The sequence below is a fragment of the Hemiscyllium ocellatum genome, chromosome 5, assembly GCF_020745735.1.
Source record: "Hemiscyllium ocellatum isolate sHemOce1 chromosome 5, sHemOce1.pat.X.cur, whole genome shotgun sequence".
Lineage (NCBI taxonomy): Eukaryota > Metazoa > Chordata > Chondrichthyes > Orectolobiformes > Hemiscylliidae > Hemiscyllium > Hemiscyllium ocellatum.
The window spans coordinates 83704910-83727976 of NC_083405.1; the positions used below are offsets into that span (position 1 = coordinate 83704910).

Here is a 23067-nt window from a genome sequence, read left to right on the forward strand (position 1 = left end):
TGCAATCCAGGCTGAGGAGCCCTTGCAACAGGGAGGAGCGGTAACACTGTAAAGTTTGAAGCTGCCACTCACTGTCCTGTATCTGCCATGTTATATCAGATTTTCACACATTCTGGAGTTACTGTTGCTGGCCTAGGCCCTACACCAAGTCAGCATATAGGCATCCCTGGCCCACTCATCCGGCTGAAAGAGTCATTCTGATGTTGGAGGATGCTTTGGGGTCACCATCTGTTTGGCATCATCAATCCAGGCTGAGCAGTTTCCTCTTCATAGTTGCCATTGCTGACCCGGAGGATCTCTGTGGCCTCATTGGGGTTGTGACCCATATTTTGTGGACCTCTGTACTGGGTATAAATATTTTAAATAAGTTAGTTAAACGGAAATTCCCTCCCACCAAGTCATATTGATTCCACCGAAACCAGTTAGCTTAAATCTTCCTGTGTCTAGATTCTTAGGCGTACCTTTGAAAATGCTTGTTGGGGTCATGCAGAAGCCCTTATGCATTGACCATGCAGTAATTGCCTGGGAAGTTAAAACTTACAATGGGCAACTACCCAGCATCTGGAACCCTCATAAAAATCCCCAATTCTCAACTTCAGAGAGTTTCAATTGACTTACCTGAATAGTGAACAGTCAAAAGAATTTAGAGGAATGAAAACTTGCTAAAACCCCTGTATAACTATGAAATTCATTCTTCAAATATTTATGCTGCCCTCCGTGTACCTCTGCTATTTCTGCATGGCCACCTGACATCCTTCCCTCTAACTCTGTCGTCAACTTCATTGCCCCCTCGTAACTGATTCCTAAGACAATCCTCTCCATCCCATCTGGACCTGCCCTAACTGTAGTCTTGTCCCAACCACTAGATCTACTCTGTACTCAACCATCTATCTGTCATCCTATTCCCTCTCTCTTTTACCTTCCCTTAACATCTGTCAAAATGCCTTCAGGACTTTATATCTTGGATTATGGTATGTAATGTCAAGAAAAGTCCATAGTTTCAACACCAATCCAGCCATAGCGTGCTGCATGGATTCCTTGCCAGACTAGACTGCTTCAGCTTGGAAGACTCCTGGTCTGGAAGTTCACACATAGAATTGCTCCAGAGGTAAGCATGTACTGTACATTTTGTTCAATCAGCATTGGAAATAAGGTATTACCACCATGGTTGGAAGATCTAATCCATTATGATTTTTTATGTTTCCTGCTGTAACCTCCTTAATAATGGATTCTCACAATTTCCCTATGGCAAATGTAAGTCTGATTAGCGTCTGGTTTCTGCTTTCTATTTCCCCCCTTTCTTGAATAAAACTGTTACATTTCTTAATAGTTAATCCACTGGGATCCTTATAAAAACTTGGATATTTTGGAAGATTATAACTAATGCCTTGCTTATCTCTGCAGGCAGTTCTTTTAGCACCCTCAGGTCCCAGGCCATAGGTCTAATAATATTCCCAGTACCTTTTCCTTGGTAATGGTCATTTTTTGAAGTTCTCCACTCCCACCATCTCTTGATTTTCAAGAATCCTCATGAATTTTCTAAGTCAACTATAGTAAAGACTAATGCAAAATTCCTGTTCAATGCCTCTGACATTTCCTTGTTTTCCATTATCAATTTCTCAGAACCTCGAAGATCAAGACTGTGTAGTTACTGTATTCCTATTTAAATACTTATAAAAACTTATTATTTAAAAAAACTTTCTTTCATACTTTACTTTAGTCACTTCTTGCTAGTTTTTGAAATCTGTGTAATTTTCTCAACTATACTAATCTTCATAGATATGGACTGTCTCTTCCAATTTTATTCTTACCCACCTTATTCAGTACAGATGATGTACTCTTCTGTAAGAGTCTTGCACTCTCAGTGGGGTGAATCTTCACTGACAGTTATTAAATATTCCCTTAAAAGTCTGCCATTGCCCTGCCTTTTAACCTAATTTCCTAGTTCATTCCCTAATTATTATCATTATTCAGGTTTTATACAGGAGTCTTAGACTATATTTTTCCCCTTCAAACTGAATATGAAATTCTGTCAATGGTGATCATTGTCACTTAGACACTTTACCATTACATTATTGATTAATTCTACCTAAATGTTAATTACCTATACTAGAATAATCTATTCTATATTGTACCTATACTAGAACAACATACTCTCTCATTGGCTGTAGAATGTACAATTGTTAGAAAGTGTCCAAGTTACACTTGAACTAACTTTCCAGGCTACGTTTGCAAATCTGGTTTATCTCATTTGCATGTAAACTGAAGTCACCAATTATTATTTGGTACCTTTTTTACATGCACCATTTACTTCTATCTCTTTACTTTGTTTTACAGTTATTATTGTTAGGTGGACTTTGAACGACACCTGTAAGTGACCTCTTACTTTTTCTACTTCATACCTTGACATAAACTGATTCCATATCTTGCTTGAGTCCATGCAGAGGATTATTGCTTCCATCCAAAGCAGATTTTTGCAATTTTTGTTGCTCACATTTATAGCCATTTTCTTTTTCATAGTAAATTATATCGTATATGACTGTGATAAAATTAAACTTTCTTCACACATCCATCCTGTCTGCAACTTCTGAAATGGTGGACCATGCCTTCCCCTCCAGCACCCCTCCAATGCTGTCTAGCTGGGTGAGATCGGACTTACCTGGATCCATTTTTATACAATTGTACTCAGAGAATCACTTACAATGGTTGTTCATCATACTCCTACACTATTTCCCTTGGTGCTTCCAAGAATCTACCCCTAGTTCACTACTATTTCTTATCCACTTACTGCACCTCTGTGATATAATCTGAAAGCACAGTATTTTGTTTCATGTTCATGGATGACACCCCATCAGTATTTCTCTTGATGCTTTCACTGAAGCTAAATTATCAGACTGCTTACCTGACTCCGGCAATGGCTGAGCACAATTCTCCAATTAGGTATTGGAATAACGGAATTGTTTTTGGTCTCCGTTCCAAAATTCATTTTCTAGCTACTGGCTGTGTCGTTCTCTCTGGCAACAATTAAATGTAACTTCAATGTTGGTTTAATTTCAAACTAAGTCTGCCTATTTCTAAGTCTGTAACATCACCTGACTTGGCCATTGTTGGCTCATATATTCCAGAATTAGCAACTAGTCTAGTCAAGCTTTTCCAGTACAGCTACAACATTGGCATTTACATGACAAGTTTGAAAAATTATCCAGGTATACCCTTTCCACAAAAGAACAAATCCAATCCAGCCAATTACCATCCATCGGCCACTTTCAATCATAAGCTACGTGACTGAAGGTGTTGGCAGTGCCAGGAAACTGCACTTACTAATAACCTGATTCATTCCTGATGCCCAAAATGTCGATTCTCCTGCTCCTCGGATGCTGCCTGACCTGCCGTGCTTTTCCAGTACACCCTCTGCTTGGGTCTCCAGCATCTGCAGTCCTCACATTCTCCTTACTAATAACGTGCTCACTGAAAAAGCTCAATTCTAGAGGTGTGGCTAGTAGGTCTGGAAACAAATTGCTTCCTTGCTTTGCTCAACTATGGAAAAGTGTCAATGTGTTTCTCAGTGCTTCTGAAGAGAAATATTACCAGAACTTTCTGTAAAGAATAGTGCAATCTGTACACCATCACACTAATCGAAAATATTACAAATATAACCAGCATTAGGAAGGAAGCTACAAAGAGGCTGCTCAGGAATTTTTTTTTTACATGTGTTGGTACCCTTCCATTCATGAAAGGTAATTGGAATACATTTAGATGTGGTGCACTCCTGCTGATAACTAAGAAGGTGGTTTCTTCTACAAGTGTCACATTTGAAACTATGAAGTGACATTGTAGGTTGTTATTTTCAGCCTTGGCACTGTGCCAAGCTGCTTTTGCCATTGTTTATTATGGCAGTGCATTATGGTTCACAGATGGCATTGCCATTTGCCCACTTTAATCAGATAGTAACTCTCAGATGTGATAGTTGACATTCTGGGCATTTGTGTCACACTTGCAAGCATCTTTGAAAACATCTCATCTTAGAGGTGGCATGGTGGCTCAGTGGTTAGCACTGCTGCCTCACAGCACCAGGGTACCATATTCAATTCCAGCCTTGGGTGACTGTCTGTGTCAAGATTGTACCTTCTCCCTGTGTCTGCGCGGGTTTCCTCCGGGTGCTCCAGTTTCTTCCCACAGTCCAAAGGTGTGCAGGTTTGGTGAATTGGTCATGCTAAATTGCCCATACTGTTCAGTGCATTAGTCAGAGGGAAATGGGTCTGGGTGGGTTATTCTTCAGAGGGTCAGTGTGGACTGGTTGGGCCGAAGGGGCTGTGTCCACACTGTAAGGAATCTAATCATTGTATAGCGCTTGCAAATACATAGCTTTCATGTTGAATATCAGATTTTCTACAAATTTCCTAAATTTCAGAAACAAACACAGGCAATAGTCCCCTGATGGGCACAAAAGGGCCACTAGCAATGCAATTCTTTCTTGAAAGATACTTGGAACAGAAATTTCTTTTGAATTTTAGGATTGGAAAGCAATTCATACAATTGCCAAAAGATTTCCAAGTAAAATTAACTTGTTTATTGCAAAATTTCACCAATATTTTCCAAAAAAAATCTAAAATCAAAAAGTATGTCAAGAATTCTGCCTATCAAGGATTCAAGATATTTAACAATGCAATTCAGAACATGGCTTTTTGGAATGCAGAACAGGTGACATCTATTAATGGAAATGGCAGTACTACAGTGCAATTTATATTAAGACAATTATCTCAATTTCAGCCCTATTGCTTTGATCCAATGGCATTACAACAATTTCTACTTCCCTGTCAAGTTTGAATAATTGAGGAAGAAAATGTTATTAAAACAAATCCAGTTCTGGAACACAAGCTGAGATTTTTCTTCCATCGGTGTTTGTTTAACATTGGTGGCAATCCAGTTAAAATAATACAAATAGGCAAATCCATGTTTTAAAGTTCTGAGTCATAAACACAGCCTGTTCCATGCATCAGTGCATTCTGTTCAAAATATTATTACACTACTGGACGTTTATTCTGTACAAACCCATGATAGTAATCAATTCCATGACTGAGTTGCAGGTCATATTGTTGACATGATTTCTCCACATCAGCAAAAAAATTAGTGCTTGGTAATTTATCTAATTGCCTGTGAGATTATACTCCAACATGTTCACAGGAACTCTGAATACAATCTGTGCATAGAAATCTTATTCCTGATGAAGACCTTATGCCCGAAATGTCGACTGTCTTGCTCCTTGATGCTGCCTGACCTGCTGTGCTTTTCTAGCACACCACTTCGACTCTGATCTCCAGCATCTGCAGTCGTCACTTTCTTCCCATGCATAGAAATAGCATCTTATCTGTTGGTGAGATTGTTTACATAACTTCCATTTTCATAATTTACTGCAGTCCATCTTCATCATTCCTGATGAAGGGCTTATGCTCGAAACGTCGAATTCCCTATTCCTGAGATGCTGCCTGACCTGCTGTGCTTTAACCAGCAACACATTTTCAGCTGCAGTCCATCTTTGCATTGAGAGTATTCTCCAGACTGCTTTGCGTCACTATTACTGTGCTTAATGGATTAGAATTCTAGCAGGTTCAGCAAAACAAGACTGGGCATCCATGAGGCAGTGTGGATTATCAGAAGCAGCAGAATTATAGTCAAGCACAATCTGCATGGCCCAGCATATCCCCCACTCTATCTTTTCCTTCAATCCAGAGTTGTATCTTGCCTGGTTCAATGAACAATGCAGGAGTACATGGCAGCAGAAGCACCAGGCATACCTAAAATAAGGTGTCAATGTGATAAAGCCTTAAAACAAGATTACTTGCATATCAAACAACTTAAAAAGCAAATGATAGGCAGAGGTAAGCAATTCCACAACCAAAAGATCAGATCTAATCCGATCTCTGTGGTCAGCCACACATTGTGAATTTTGGTGAACAACTAAACAACCCACTGGAGGAGGAGGACCCACAAATGTATCCATCCTCAGTGATGGAGGAGCCCAACATACAAGTGTGAAGGACAAGGCTAAAACATTTCCAGCAGTCTTCAGCCAATTCAATTCACTCATTATGCTATCAAGAGGTTGGAGGCACTGAATATTTCAAAGGCTATAGATCCTGACAACATTCTGGCAATAGTACTGAAGGCCTGTGCTCCAAAATTTGCTGCACCCCCAGCTAATCTGTCCCAGTACAGCTACAACACTGGCATCTATCTGACAATGTGGAAAATTGCCCATAGAAGACATAAGCATAAACAGCAGGACAAATCCAACCCAATCAGTTACTACACCATCAGTCTAGCTTTGCTCAGCATTAACCTGCTCATCGATGCTTAGTTTGGCTTCTGCCAGGGCCACCTGGCTCCTGATCTCATAACCACTTTGGGACAAACATAGACAAAAAAAAAATGGAATTCCAGAAGTGAGGGGAAAGTGACTACTCCTGACATCAAGGTGACATTTGATTGAGTGTGGCATCAAGAAGTCCTGGAAAAGTTAGTCAGTGGGAATCGGGATTGGGGGTTGGGGGGGATTTCTGCTGTTTACAGTCTTGCCTAGCACAAAAGAAGATGGTTGCAGTTGTTGGAGGTAGGTCAGCTCAGCTCTAGAAAATCCCTGCAGAAATTCTTCAGGTAAGATCCAAGGCTGAATCATCTTCTGCTACTTAATGACCTTCCCTCCATTTAAAGGTGAGAAGTGGGGTCGTTCGCTGATGACTGCGTATGTTTAGCACCATTTCAGACTCTTCAGATAGTGAAGCAGTCCATGTCCAAATATAGCAAGACCTGCACAATATCTATATTTGGGCTGATGAGTGGCAAGTAATAACCATCACCCTAACATTCAATTTTATTACCATCACAGAATGCTCACCATCTTGCTCGGGTTTGATGAGAAACCAGATTGAACCAGTCATTGTAAATACAGTGGCTGAGACTCAAGCAGCAAGTAACTCATGTCCTGAATTCCCAAAGCCTGTCCACCATCTACAAGGCACAGGTCAGGAATATGATCAAATACTTCTCGCATATCTGGATGAGTGCAGCAGTCAAGAAGCTCAACACCATCCAGGACAAGCAGCCCACTTGATTGGCACCATATTCACAAATTTTCACTCCCTCCATCATTGACGCTCAGTAATAGTAACTTATTCATTATTTATGAAAATACAGTAAAATGTGTATATGTTGCCATTAGCCAGGGCTATTTTAATTGCATAAATTATGAAAAGAAATAAATCTACAAAATTAGGACAAATTTCATTTTTTGTTCCATCCAAGTCTTCTTCATTTCCTAAGTGGTTGCAGGACACTGTCACACTCTACGGATACCAAAGCTGTCTGAGGCTACAGCACCAAGGAGGTAGCAGGCTGAAACAGCCCTCACTGCTACTGACCAGACCCATGACATCACTTCTGCCAAAGCCACCTCATTGCTGCCAATACTCCAGCCACCACCATAGCCAAGAGACTCTCTCAACTCTTGAGGACTGGGGTCCAGTGCAACGTCTGAGAACTAATGAACTGTCTAAAGAAATTCCCAAGGATCAAGAGATCAACAGCACTATGTACAATCTAATCTGGTAGGTACACTGCACAAATTCATGAAGGTTCCTTGTTCAGGACCTTCATATCCAAAGCCACTACAATCCAGAAGCACAAGGGCAGTTCACATGTGGGATCATCACCACCTGCAAGTTCCCCTCCAAACTGTTCACCATCCTGATCTGGATGTGTTTCACTGTGCAGTATAGTTTCTGGATCAAATACCTGGAACTACTTCTGCTTTAATAGCATTGTGGGTTTACCTAAACTAAATGGACACCTGCTGTTCAAGAATGCAACTGTCCCCCAGCTTTTAAAGATAGCTAGTGATGGGCAATAAATGCTGTTTGGCAATAAACCGACAATGCTCACATTCCAGGAATGAATAAAAGAAGTTCCAACTTTTAATCTGTTAGAATGATAAATAGAGGATTAAATGCAATGATACAGATTGACTTTTGTGATTATAAACTATTGCATTTGATGCTAATATTGGCAGTAGTCAAATACTACACAATAGTTCCCTAAACTGGAAGCCTCAAGCACATAAAAATGAAACGGAGTTCCTAATTTTAGTATCTCCAGTTCTTTTCACACTTCTATTTTAATCCTGATCAGCGTAGTGAGCAGTTTGGTTTGGAACCTCCGTTAGTTTGATGCTCTAAATTTCCATGAAAAGATACATTTTAATAGTAGGGAGAAGGGTAGAAGGAAGTATTCTATTTTGCCCAGCTGTAGGGGGAGAAAGAAATTTGGACAGTATTAGAATTGTGTATGGTGGTGGGGGAAGGAATGATACAACTAGCACAATGAGTCAGTACATCCAAAATATTATAAATGTAACTATGTATTGGGAGGTGAAATTTAAAACACACATTGTGATTTTATAAACTAGAACGAATTAGTTAGAGTCATAGAGAAGTACAGCACAGAAACAGACCCTTCGGTTCAACTTGTCCATGCCAACCAGATATCCTTACCTAATCTAGTCCCATTTGTGAGCATTTGGCCCATATTCCTCTAAATCCTTCCCATTCAGATATCCATCTAGATGCCTCTTAAATGCTGCAATTGTACCAGGCTCCACCACTTCCTCTGGCAGCTCATTTTATACATGCACCATCCTCTGTGAGAAAAATTACCCTTTAGGTCCCTTTTATGTCTTTCCCCTCTCACCCTAAACCTATGCCCTCCTAGTTCTGGATTCCCCCACCCTAGGGAAAAGTCCTTGTCTATTTACCCTAATAAAATCATGAGGGGCATGATTAATGTCTATAATGTCACCCCTCAGCCTCCAATGCTCCAGGGAAAACAGCCCCAGAGTATTCAGCCTCTCCCTCTAGCTCAAATCCTCCAACTTTGGCAACATCCTTCTAAATCTTATCTGAACCCGTTCAAGTTTCACAACATCCTTTCGATAGGAAAGAGAACAGAATTGCATGCAATATTCCAAAAGTGTTCGAACCAATGTCCTGTAAAGCTGCAACATAACCTCCCAACTCTTGTTCACCTCTACTTACCTGATTCCCTGAGTTGTCCCAATAACTGGGTTCTCACACCAATAATGATTTCCATAATGGCTTGAGAAGGAAAGTTTTTTTTCCCCACAGAATGCTCTCTCCCAGCCATCACTGTAAGCTTTTTGCCAAGCCTGAATAATTTGTAAACTCGTAATTGAGTCTTCTAAGTGTTGAAAAGCATTGAATAGACAGATGTCAGAGCTTTGTGTCTTACACTCATCAGGTTTAGGATGCAAGAAACCGACTTGAGTGGAAGGAAACAGACACCAATGTGTACAGCAGAATGTGCTGACAAGTTAGACCATTATTGAAATAAAGCAGGAAGAGTTTACGGTCGATCTTAGTCTTCAGATCAAGCAGACATCTGATTGGACAGGGTCTTGCCATGGGATTACAGAAAAAAATAGTTTTTTTTCACCCTGTATTCTCCATGTGAAAAATGAACATATGAATATTATTATCTACATAAAACAAGGTTGTGTGTTGATATATGTAGCTTTGAGCCTGTAAAAATGCAACACACTGCAAGACCAATGGAGGATCTTCAATTGGTTTATGGTGAAATTCTTTACACAATCTGGATTGATTAATAATTGCAGAATTAATGTATCGCTGGACATTGGAGTGCATCTGGGAAAACTAACAGTGAAATTCCGAACTGATCTTGGAGGAACTGTTTGAGCGAAGTTCACAGCACAGAAGCAGATAAGTGTATTGTTTTTAAGTGTGACCTACAGAAAGTTTGCAATAGTGGGTAGAGTGGGTTCTTTCTTGATTATATGTTTTTTTTAAGATATGTCTCTTGATTAAACTTAAAATATAAGCCATAACTATTAAATTTAACCTGAGGCAGTGTTTTGTAAAGGAATAAGATGGTGTTATTTTCTGGGTCTGTAGATTGTGAAGGAGCAAAAATGGCCTTTGCAGTGATATGTGCTTCTTGTCAGATATGGGAGTTTAAAGAGAGTTTAAGGGTTACTGCAGATTATATCTGCCATAAATGCTGTTGGTCATGAATCTTATCAGATTGAATGGATCGGTTGAAGAGACAGTTAGAAGCAATGAGGAATTTGCAACAGCAACAGTATGTGATGGATGGATGGCAGTTATAGGAATGGGGTGGGGGGGGTGGAATCTCAGATACAGTCACACAGCTGGTGTAATAAAGGGAGATAGTGAGGAAAGAGATCAATCTGAGACTGTACAGCTGAGAACAGAAGCGAGTCAAACAGTCAGGGTAGGCAGGGACAAGGTAGGACTAATAAATTAAACTGCATTTATTTCAATGCAAGGGGCCTATCAGGGAAGGCAGATGAACTCAGGGCATGGTTAGGATCCTGCTATGGGAAATTTGCTATGGGACTGGGATGTCATAGCAATTACAGAAACATGGCTCAGGACTGGCAGCTTAATGTTCCAGGATCCAAATGCTACAGGAAGGATAGAAAGGGAGGCAAGAGAGGAAGGGGAGTGGCATTTTTGATAAGGGATAGCATTACGGCTGTGTGGAGGGAGGATCTTCCCGGAAATACATCCAGGGAAGTTACTTGGGTGGAACTCAGAAATAAGAAAGGGATGCTCACCTCATAGAACATAGAACAATACAGCACAGAACAGGCCCTTTGGCCCACGATGTTGTGCTGAACATTTGTTTTAGTTTAAGCACCTATCCATGTACTTGTCCAATTGGTGCTTAAAGGTCACCAATGATTCTGACTCTGCCACTCCCACAGGCAGCGCATTCCATGCCCCCACCACTCACTGGGTAAAGAACCTACCCCTGACATCCCCCCTATACGTTCCACCCTTCACCTTAAATTTATGTCCCCTTGTAACACTCTGTTGTACCTGGGGAAAAAGTCTCTGACTGTCTACTCTATCTATTCCCCTGATCATCTTAGAAACCTCTATCAAGTCACCCCTCATCCTTCGCCGTTCCAATGAGAAAAGGCCTAGCACTCTCAACTTATCCTCGTACGACCTATTCTCCATTCCAGGCAAATTTCCTCTGCACCCTCACCAAAACTTCCACATCTTTCCTAAAGTGAAGCGACCAGAACTGCACACAGTACTCCAAATGTGGCCTTACCAAGGTCCTGTACAGCTGCAACATCACCTCACGACTCTTGAATTCAATCTCTCTGCTAATGAACGCTAATACACCATAGGCCTTCTTACAAGCTCTATCCACCTGAGTGGCAACTTTCAAAGAGCTATGAACATAGACCCCAAGATCCCTCTGCTTCTCCACCTGACTAAGAACCCTACCGTTAACCCTGTATTCCGCATTCTTATTTGTCCTTCCAAAACGGACAACCTCACACTTGGCAGGGTTGAATTCCATCTGCCACTCCTCAGCCCAGCACTGCATCATATCTAAGTCCGTTTGCAGCTGACAACAGCCCGTGTCACTATCCACAACTCCACCTATCTTCGTATCGTCTGCAAATTTACTGACCCACCCTTCGACTCCCTCGTCCAAGTCATTAATAAAAATTACAAACAGCAGAGGACCCAGAACTGATCCCTGCAGAACTCCACTTGTAACTGGGCTCCAGGCTGAATATTTACCATCTACCACCACACTCCGACTTCGATCGGTTAGCCAGTTCTCTATCCAACTAGCCAAATTTCCCACTATCCCATGCCTCCTGACCTCATTGGGATTGTATTATAGACTCCCCTAATAGTCAGAGGGAAATTGAGAAACAAACTTGTAAGGATATCTCAGCTATCTGCAAAAATATGGTGGTTATGGTAGGGGATTTTAACTTTCCAAACATAGACTGGGACTACCATAGTGTTAAGGGTTTAAATGGAGAGAAATTTGTAAAGGGTGTACAAGACAATTTTCTGATTCAGTATGTGGATGTACCTACTAGAGAAGGTGGAAAACTTGACCTACTCTTGGGAAATAAGGCAGGGCTGTGACTGAGGTGTCAGTGGGGGAGCACTTTGGGGCCAGCGACCATAATTCTATTAGATTTAAAATAATGATGGAAAAGGATAGACCAGATCTAAAAGTTGAATTTCTAAATGGGGGAAAGGCCAATTTTGACAGGGTTAGGCAAGAACGTTCAAAAGCTGATTGGGGCAGATGTTCGCAGGTAAAGAGATGGCTGGAAAATGGGATGTTTTCAGAAATGAGATAACAAAAGTCCATAGAAAGTATATTCCTGTCAGGGTGAAAGGGAAGGCTGGTAGGTATAGGGATGCTGGATGATTAAAAAAAATTGAGTGTTTGGTCAAGAAAAACAAGGAAGCATATGTCAGGTATAGACAGGATAGATCGAGGTGAATCCTTAGAAGCGTATAAAAGAAGTAGGAGTATACTTAAGAGGGAAATCAGGAGGGCAAAACGGGGACATGAGATAGCTTTGGCAAATAGAATTAAGGAAAATCCAAAAGGTTTTTACAAATACATTAAGGACAAAAGGGTAACTAGGGAGAGAATAGGGCCTCAACAAAGATCAACAAGGCAGCCTTTGTGTGGAGACGCAGAAAATGGGGGAGTTACTAAACAAGTATTTTGCATCAGTATTTACTGTGGAAAGGATATGGAATATATAGAAAGTAACAAAATAGATGGTGACACCTTGTAAAATGCCCAGATTACAGAGAGGAAGTGCTGGATGTCTTGAAATGGTTAAAGGTGGCTAAATCCCCAAGACCTGATCAGGTGTATCCTAGAACTCTGTGGGAAGCTAGAGAAGTGATTGCTGGGCCTCTTACTGAGATATTTATATCATCGATAGTTACAGGTGAGATGCTGGAAGACTGGAGTTTGGCTAACGGGTAGTAAGGACAAGCCAGGGAACCTGTGAGCCTGACGTCGGTGGTGGGCAAGTTGTTGGAGGGAATTCTGAGTGGCAGGTTGTATTTGGAAAGGCAAGGATTGATTAGGGATAGCCAACATGGCATTGTATGTGGGAAATCATGTCTCATAAACTTAATTAAGTTTTTGAAGAAGTAACAAAGAGGATTGATGAGGGCAGAGTTGTTGATGTGATCTATATGGACTTCAGTAAGGTGTTCGACAAGGTTCCCCATGGGAGACTGATTAGCAAAGTTAGATCTCACTGAATACAGGGAGAACTCGCCATGTGGATACAGAATTGGCTCAAACGTAGAAGTCAAAGGGTGGTGGTGGATTTTTTCAGACTGGGGGCCTGTGACCAGTGGAGCGCCACAAGGATCAGTGCTGGGTCCTCTACTTTTTGTCATTTACATAAATGATTTGGATGTGAGCATAAGAGGTATAGTTAGTAAGTTTGCAGATGACACCAAAATTGGAGGTGTAGTGGACAGCAAAGAGGGTTACCTCAGATTACAACAGGATCTTGATCAAATGAGCCAATGGGCTGAGAATTGGCAGATGGAGTTTAATTCAGATAAATGTGAGATGCTGCATTTTGGGAAAGCAAATCTTAGCAGGATATATACACCTCATGGTAAAGTCCTAGGGAGTGTTGCTGAACAAAGAGACCTTGGAGTGCAGATTCATAGCTCCTTGAAAGTGGAGTCACAGGTAGGTAGGATAGTGAAGAAGGCATTTGGTATGCTTTCCTTTATTGGTCAGAGTATTGAGTACAGGAGTTGGGAGGTCATGTTGCGGCTGTACATGACATTGGTTAGGCCACTGTTGGAATATTGCTTGCAATTCTGGTCTCCTTCCTATCGGAAAGGTGTTGTGAAACTTGAAAGGGTTCAGAAAAGATTTAGAAGGATGTTGCCAGAGTTGGAGGATTTGAGCTATAAGGAGAGGCTAAACAGGCTGGGGCTGTTTTCCCTGGAGCGTCAGAGGCTGAGGGGTGACCTTATTGTGGTTTACAAAATTGAGTTGCACGGATAGGATTAATAGACAAAGTCTTTTCCCTGGGATGGGGGAGTCCAGAGTTCAAGGGCATAGCTTTAGGATGAGAGGGGAAAGATATAAAAGGGACCTAAGGGGCAACTATTTCACGCAGCGGTTGGTACGTGTATGGAATGAGTTGCCAGAGGAAGTGGTGGAAGCTGGTACAATTGCAACATACAAGAGGCATTTGGATGGGTATATGAATAGGAAAGGTTTGGAGGGATATGTGCCGGGCGCTGGCAGGTGGGACTAGATTCGGTTGGGATATCTCATCAGCATGGACGGGTTGGACCGAAGGGTCTATTTCTGTACTGTCCATCTCTATGACTCAAATCATAACTAACATAGGACATAGTATTCTGACACTTGCAAAAACAGCCAGGTTCAGTAATGATCAGTACCCTGTCTGTTGCAAATGGTCATTAGGATACTTGCTTTGATACTGCTTACCAATTGTTATTACATCCTCCATACCTGGCATCACATTGGCACAGAAACCCACTTCACATTACTCATCAGTGTGGTAAGCAAAGTATATTTTTGGCTTGTTGGCAGTGTCTGTTATTGGAGAAAATCTATAATCTGCCAAATAGTCGTGAGAACAGCTAGCTTCACCAGTTGTACACATTTTGAAAGATTATCCCCCTGGTAATCTGAGGTAGACTGGCCACAGTTCAAGGCTAAAAGTAGAGGACAGAGACTCACTCACAAGTTAGGGTGATCTATAGTGAGTGTTGATTTTCTATTTTTATGATCTATCTTAGCTTTCAACTTACACTGTGAGCAGATAGCTAGAACCCTATTAAAAGGTTGCCAATGAAATTGAACTTGTAAAGCGTGGAATTATAGGAATCCCAACAGGTAGATTCAATATTAAAACAGGGCAGGTGCTGAAAATAGGAAACGAAACCATCTTGACATGAAACCTTTATTTCTCTTCAGAGATGCTACCTTACCTGCTAAGTATTTAGCATTCTTGTTTTTAAATTCAATCTGTAGATGCCCTTTATGGAAACTAAACAGCTTACTCTCAAGGCAATTAAACGGTTAATTACAAACCTATTACACGTAATTCAGTCTGCATGTTGTTTATTGTTATTTATTTTTTGATGTGGTTCTCTAGGGTATTGTTTTGCATTAAAAACATCCCTCCCACTTCCATATTCTGGACCTGACTATCAATATTGATGACTTTCTAGACTTGCAGTGATTTGAAATGTCAGTAATATTTAAGTTGCTTTTTCATATCCTTGGAGGCCTGTTCAACAGCACATCAAGAACAAAACTCTCACTTTCATGGTAATGCCAAGTATCTTATCAACCACAGACACCTTGCATATTGCTAGACCCCAGTAAATGCCCACATTTATGATCTAACCTCCTGGGCGTAGTAGTTCGCAAGTGCAAGCTGCCAGCAGTGCTAAGGGATTACAAAGTGGATCCTCCAATGTGTTTTTCTTTGTTGTGGTAATTGGAACCATATTGATAATAATATACAAATTTAAGGCAGACGTGACATATAGAGGGCAAAGAAGAAATTTTCAGAGGAGGAAAAAAAATGTCTAAACTAGACACCACTTACTGATGTGAACATACACTTTGAATTCCAGCCTTAATAACAGAGCTGATTAATAGAAAGTGGCAACATTGGTTGTCTTTCATAGATTTGGAGCAAAAGATCAGGCCAAGAATCTTGCATGTTCACCGTAGAACTTGTGTAAAGCCACCAATTTGTTTAAATATATTCAAATAAAGCTCATTAACATGCTGATCTGATACATAAATCCAAGTACTTGTCTGAATTGGAAAATGGTGAGAATGCAAACATTCCTGCAGGATGACAAGTCTTTGAGGGTCATTGCATTCATTTGTCACTCATTTAATAACAATTACTCAGTAAAAAATATTTCCTTTTGCAAACACTTGCTAGCACCCCACACCCTTTCAGTTTTACTTTTTCTCTTCCTTAAGGTAAATACAGGTATACAGTTCCATGCTTACCCCCATACAACTGAGATACTTTGACGAGCAATTTCCTCTTTCCTAGACAAAGGATGAATTGTAAGTGACTGTGGTGAAATTGGCTGAGTCAGAGCCAAAGACTCATCCTGGTCTTTGTTATTTAGTACCATAATAATGAGGTTGTTCAGATAATGTGCTAGCAATTCAGCGGATTTGTACATTTTACATTACCAGAAACATATCAAACTTGATGGAAAATATCAAAATGCAGTGATGAATTTGTACATTAATCTTACTAGTTATGAAGTAAAAAGACAATATGGAACAGCAATTATTGCATTGTTATGAACTATTAAATATTAACTGCCTATTATCATGTCAATAATATCAGCATATTGTACTTTTATAAATTAGGCAGTAATTAATTCTCACTCATTTAAAATACAGATGTATTTTATTTCCATGTACCAAGAAACCAACAGTTACAGAAGGACATACCATTAATACGTCTGTAATAGTACATTACATATAATTTGTAACAAACAATGCAACATTTATACTGTTACTACATTCTAGATTTTGTTTTAATGTTGGTCATTTGTTTGTATTTCATGAATATTTTTGTCTCTGTACCAAACTACAGAATGTTAAGGAGATGGATTGGAGAGATGCATCATACAAAAAAACCCCAATAACTGAAGCATACTTGTGCATTTTTCTTGAACACCACATCACAGATGCATATTGGGGATACTTGCCTTTACCTGTGTGCTCAAGGAATTTACAAGACAGTACAACATAAATATATGATGATCTTAATATAAATGTCTATGGGGAGACGTTCAAAATTGAGATACCATACATACTGGGTTATCTCAATCACTGAACTATCATTAAACTTGAGATGAACAGTGTCATCCTTTTCTCAACTCTTTTGTAAAGACTTGACAGGGAACATATTTCTTTAAAATGTTACAAAAAATAAATATTCACAGGACATTTTAGCAGTTTAATATATGAGACTGCACATTCCATGATACGGACAAATGAAGCGAACAGATGAACTGGACTGATTATCACACAAGCTGCACAGTGACTGCTTACATTTTTCTGCATTCTTGCTAGTACCAAATTTTAGTCAACCAAGAATTATTTATCAAATAAAGCTCATTAACATCTGTTGATGTGACATTAAAACCTCAAAAATAATATTGTATGCCCAACGTAGTATCACTGCAAAAGCACGTAAAATAATATTTACAAAAACAGTTAATAAATGTGTTCACTTCATAATATATTTCCAAAGTTTCTAACTCCTAGAGTTTGCTTTCTTGTGCAAGTACCGACATAATTGAAGTACCCAGTGCACCATTAAATTCCTTTAAAATTCTAAGCTGTATATTTCAGTGATTGTAAAGTCAGCAAAACACAGTGCAAACTATTTTATAGAAAAATCAAGATTGATAAATAAAAAGAGCACACTTCAATCAAATATCACAACCACTCTTACAAAGTAACTATGCTACAGTACAGGTCAATTTGCTTGTTTTTCTCAGTTGGTTTTAAAACTTACAGAAAACGTATTCATGAAATTAATCTCACATACACATTGTATGGGGTCAAATTGCAAAGAAGTATTGTAAATGCATAATTCACCATTAATAATGACCTTGAAGAGACAGATCTATATTAACAGGCTTTTTAAAAAAAAACCTTCAAAAGATATTTCTTAAACATTTTTGCCTCCTAACTTTATTTTAAAAACATTTGAATACTAATATTTCAAGACCCTCATATGTAACTAATAGTAAGTTGCATCAGCAAAATGTGCTCTGAGATTTGTTCATTCAAATAACTGTTAGAAATTGACGCAACCAAAATAAACGTACAATCAAAGGTATGGTCAGATTGGCAGTTATGCATATGAAACTGCTGACAGAGTGAAGGTGAAGTCAAACATTACAAATTGACGTCATCATATTACACAATGTAAAAACTGCAAAGTAGATTTTTACTTTAACTCCCACAATAATGTTTGTCAGGAAGGACTGAATCTAAATTTAATCATTGTGACATCTTTTAATTTCTCACAAGATATATAAGCAAATTAAGCCAACAGTTCAACTTAAATATCAGTCCTTAATGACATATACAATATTGAAAGTTATCATTCATAACATTGAATGTAAGCATGTACGCTCTTTTCACATTTAGGTGTCTCTTAAAAACAAAGGTCAGTACTAAGTAGACAGCCTGCAATATTATGCTGAAAAAGATCATGGAAAGAGGAACGCTGATCGAAACATAATGGAATTATAAAAATAAAACTGGATTATTAATTGAGATTAATTGGAAAACCTGAAAAGATCCCACATTTATGTTGTTTAATTAAAATGGGAAAAAATATTACATCCATCTCTCTTCCTTCTAATCTTTGAACTAAACAAAAGCATTTTTAATAACAATTTGGAATAGTCCAAGGTCCATCTGTACTTCCCCCCCCCCTTCCTGGTTGATAAGCAACAAACCACAATAGGTTTGTGTATATTTAATGTATAATTTATGCAATGCTTATTCTACAGACTTCAATTTTGTTGTTGCAATGAATGAATATTCCAGAATGTTAACGCTTATTCTTTTCTTGGCTGGACAGAACAATAAAATAGGACTTTTTTCCAGAAGGGTTGAAAGAAAATAAAATGCAACTGTTATTGTGTTGCAGAATTAAATGTATTTGAGCTCAACTGAACATAATCCCTTACATTTCATGAGAGAAAATAGTAACCAAGAGCCTATGAGTGACAAAAGAAAACAATGGTCACAACAGTAGGCAGAGACATGAAATGCTGTGAATAAAAATTAGGACAATAAAAATGTGGTAGGTGAAGGTATCTGTTGATAGTTACAGTGAGATCATGAGGGTGTGTGCAATGAATACGTTTATAATTTCACTATGAACTAAGCAGAAATTTTAGTCAAGGGTAATAGTAAGTGTAAATTTTTTTGTGTGTTACACATTTATCTTTATATTAGAATTCGGTCAGGGTTGTTGCCAATACTGTACAAAATAGATGGTCTGAGGCCACAAAATTAGAAGGACAAAAACAGTATTTGAAGAACCCACTGGTTCCTGCTAAACAGAGTGTTGCAAACCTCATACGTTTTAACTCTGTTTCTCAAATGAGTCACTCCAGAGTCTTTAACCTGAATAGACACACTGCAATGTTTCTTTTCCAAGGTCTGAACTGACAAAGAATTGGGGCATAATTCTAACGCCCGACTTAATCGGAACTAACGAGGTTTCATTATTTACATGGTTTTTGTATTCTTCCAAAAAAACTAAGCAGATGATCCTCGTGATAGTACAAACCATTTTAAACACTGCAGCTCACCCCATCCGCTGTGGATTTATCTATCTCTATGACTCTCTCTCTATGTTCCTTGCAAGATCCCAGCTGGAGCACTGTCAGAAATGTTCACAGTGGTTCACTAGCTATTTCATTTCAATTGTATACAAAAGTATGCTGATTTTTGTAAAACATATGCAACGTCTTTCATGCCACTGTTGATTGCTTTGTAATCCTGACATCAGAGGATTTCCTGGCATGCCCATGAAAGTTTCAAAAAAAAATCTTCAGCATTTCAATGAAATCTGAATGAGCTTTACAAAAATGCTACCCTAGTATAGAAAATCAAAAGACTGACAGACAAGAGCCTGTAAAGCAGCACGGATCATTTATCAGCAAAGTGGATCTCTAAACAAACTACTTAAAAAAAAACAAGGTGGTTCTTGCATGCCGTGGTTTAGCATTCAATATGTCAAATTCAGAGTACAAGCACACATAATCCCACACAATGCTAATGTAAAGAATTGTAACAAAAACAGCAGCCATTTGCTAACATGACCGTAACAACAGGAGAATAGGTTCTTGAATTCCTTTGCTCTTCTGCTTCTTTAGCTGCTCTTTGGAACAGGCGATGGAGTTAACCTGCAATAAAAAAGAAGAAACAATCACATCAGTGTCATTATTAGAGTGAACTTTTACCAATTTAAGTCAGTATGAAAAAGACTTAGAACAATGTTACTGAGATTGAGAGGTTTTAGTTATAAAGGAGAGGATGGATAGGCTGGAAATTTTTTCCATGGCAGTGTAGGAAGCTGAGGGGTACAGATTTGTACAATCTATGCCCTTCATGATTTTGTGATTAGCCAAGGTCTTCTTTTCCCCCCCCAGAGTAGGGGAGTCTAAAACCAAAGGGGTCTCAGGTTTAAAGTGAAAGGGGAAAGATTTAAAAGGGATTGAAGGGGCAGCATTTTCCCACAGAAAGTAGTGCATTTATGGAATGAGCAGCCAGAGAGATACAGGCCAAAATTTGGCAAATGGGACTAATTCATATTAGGAAATCTGATCAGCATGAACAAGTAGGGCCGACAATAAATTCTAATTCTAGAAAGGTCTGCTTCCATGCTGTATGACTCTATGATGTTGGAATCTTGCTGTTCTCTGAAATGCAGGAAATGTAGTACTGATAATTACCGTATTAAGACAATATGGTCACACTTCGGACCACAAATTTACAATCATTCACATTGGACACAAGGCTGAAAGTAATGAATTCTGTCTATTTTGATTTTTGTTTGTAAAACAGGAACATTGCATGTTCTTCCTCCTTCCAAAGGCATCGATTTAGTCCAACTTATTAAAGAACTGCTGTTGAACTCAATTATATCTGAAATCTTTACTAATTTATGTCTACTGTGGTTTGATTAAGTTGAATGAGTAAGAATGTTTTTAGTAAACAATGACCAACATTCTACGTAAATAATAAGGAAATTTATTTCTAAAATTCATATGTAGAAATCAAATTCATCTGAATAAATTTTCAATTTGAATTGTGTGTGTTGATTTTCTTGTACATTGGCTTAAATTTTTTTCAAACATTTTAGATGGGATTTTTAACCAATATGCAATAATCATCGCAATTATAACAAACACAGTCCACTTACACATTTATTCTGATAGAAACAAATATTAACATTTGAAGGCTACACTAAGAGCATTGATACAATTTCCTAGCTTCTCTCATTTATATTTTCGAATTAACTATCATTTATGCTGTCCCTTTTGATTTTCTCCGGTCTCACCATTAGATTCTATGGATCTTTGCAAATGTTCTATTTGAAAGTTAATATTTACTAAAATCCAAGTAATTAGTTTGTGTAATGAAAAGGACCCTACATATTATTGATTATTTCAGTTATTCATAATAATTCTTTTGAAAATTAAATGCACTGTAATGTAAATCCACTCAAGTTGAGGTGAAATTACATAGGTGACAAGACAGCTTCAAACTATCACCATAAACATCAATGCTCGAGTCTTTGAAGCCTCTAAATATTAGTCCATGAGCAGCAGTTAACTTATATACCTGGTATGGAATACAAACTATTGGTTGGATGATCGCCATGTTGAAATATAAAGATACAACATATCTGTAATTAATATATGAATGCAGCACTGTTTATTGAATGTATCAAATGTACAAAGAAATCTTTGACCACAATTAAAGCATTATAAAATCTCTCAAATTCAGAGTGTTTGGTATTCAATGTAAAGTCTTCTCTGAATTTACTGAATCACTCTGGTTATGGAATCATTGTAAGGATCCTACCCTCTGTCAGATATGATACTTTGCATCTTTACCTTCTACATCACCCACCTTTCCATCTTCAAATTTGTTCAAAAAAAAAGAATGGACAGTGCACCAGTAGCATCACATAATTTGATGATTAAATCACGTAAAGCATAACACAAACAGTGCAAGTATCTCCAGTCTTAGTGAAGATATTTTCCTTGTCACCAACTATTTTACTCATCACAAACAGAATCCTTGAATAGTTTGCTAAAACACACATTCAAAGGTTGAACTGCAGATGGTAGACTCTCTGGTATGACTTGACATGGGTGTTATTTCTTTGCCGATGCCTCGTGATTTCAGTGATTATGTGGGATTTCAATAACTCCCATACTAACAAGTTCCATTCATTATGTAGGCTGCTGGGATACCAATTCCACACATTATTGATACATTAGTTCACCCCAATCTTGGCCATGGACATGCACAGGAATTCCTGCAGGGAATCAGATTTTCAGCATGGTTTTACAATTGAAAATTAGCATAAGATTTAATTTCATTACATTGGCCTTAGAAGCTAGTCAGGAAAATTTAAATGGTTTCTCGTGTCCTGTGGTTTTCACCAGAACTGCTTTTGAACCTTTTCTTTTCATAGATTGGTTTCTGGGCATAGTAAAAAGCATGAGGCTTTCATTCATGTGGTTGATTTAGCGGAATGGGTATTCGTGTTTTTGACACTGTCTGAAGATGAATAGGTACAAAAATTTCCAGTTTCCATTGAGGTATTAATGATCTTCTGCTGCAAAATCAGTTGTTGCTCTGAAATCATTGCTGGACTCTCAAACTAATTCAGCCCACTTAAGTGCGTATTAATGATCTTTCTGCTGACAATTAAACCATTCAAATGATTTTTGAAGATCCATTGGGATACATGCTCCACAAGATCAGGACAGTGGTTGGTCCTTGTTTGAATGGCACACACGTCAGGAGTCTTAGGCATCTTCTTATTTTAGAGTGGATTCCTTTATCTGTCAGTGATTTTTTTCCCTGATAAACACCAAATTCCTTTCCAGCAGCAGTTATTTGATGAGTACAAAAATGTTATGACTTTTAGCTTGACACAAGCTTCATGCTCAATTTATTTTTGTTGGAAGACTCATTTCTCTTCACCATTTACCACATGGGGTCAGCTCATGTAGCTGCCCGTTGAACTTTCACACATCTTCACAACAAGCCTCGACTGCTCATTTGATCCATTGCACCCATTATATATAGAATTAGGTTTTATTGTCATGTGTGCTCAAGTACAGGAGTGAAAAGTGTATAAAGTCACCATTCCCCAGCAGTGTTTGAATCTAAAAATAAATCTTCAGATACAAAAACCAAAACAACTATCTAAGATACAAAAACAAGCATTGAACAAAAGAGCAGAAATACACAAAAAAAACAGCAAAAGGGTGAAGTGTACAGATCTAGAAGTCTTAATTCCGTAAGGTAAAACACATGCAAGAATTGTGGGGCGAGAAA

The 23067-nt window shown here is 38.6% G+C and overlaps 1 protein-coding gene across 4 annotated transcripts in view; it reads right to left on the bottom strand.

Annotated features, from left to right (window-relative positions):
* Window positions 1-16338: 16338 nt before the first annotated feature.
* Window positions 16339-23067, bottom strand: part of cdk14 (cyclin dependent kinase 14) — a 657100-nt gene continuing 650371 nt past the window's right edge. For all 4 annotated transcript variants that reach the window (XM_060824928.1, XM_060824931.1, XM_060824929.1 and 1 more), the window contains one exon: window positions 16339-19892. The gene's annotated coding sequence lies outside the window, so the exon portion shown is untranslated. The remainder of the gene's footprint in view (window positions 19893-23067) is intronic.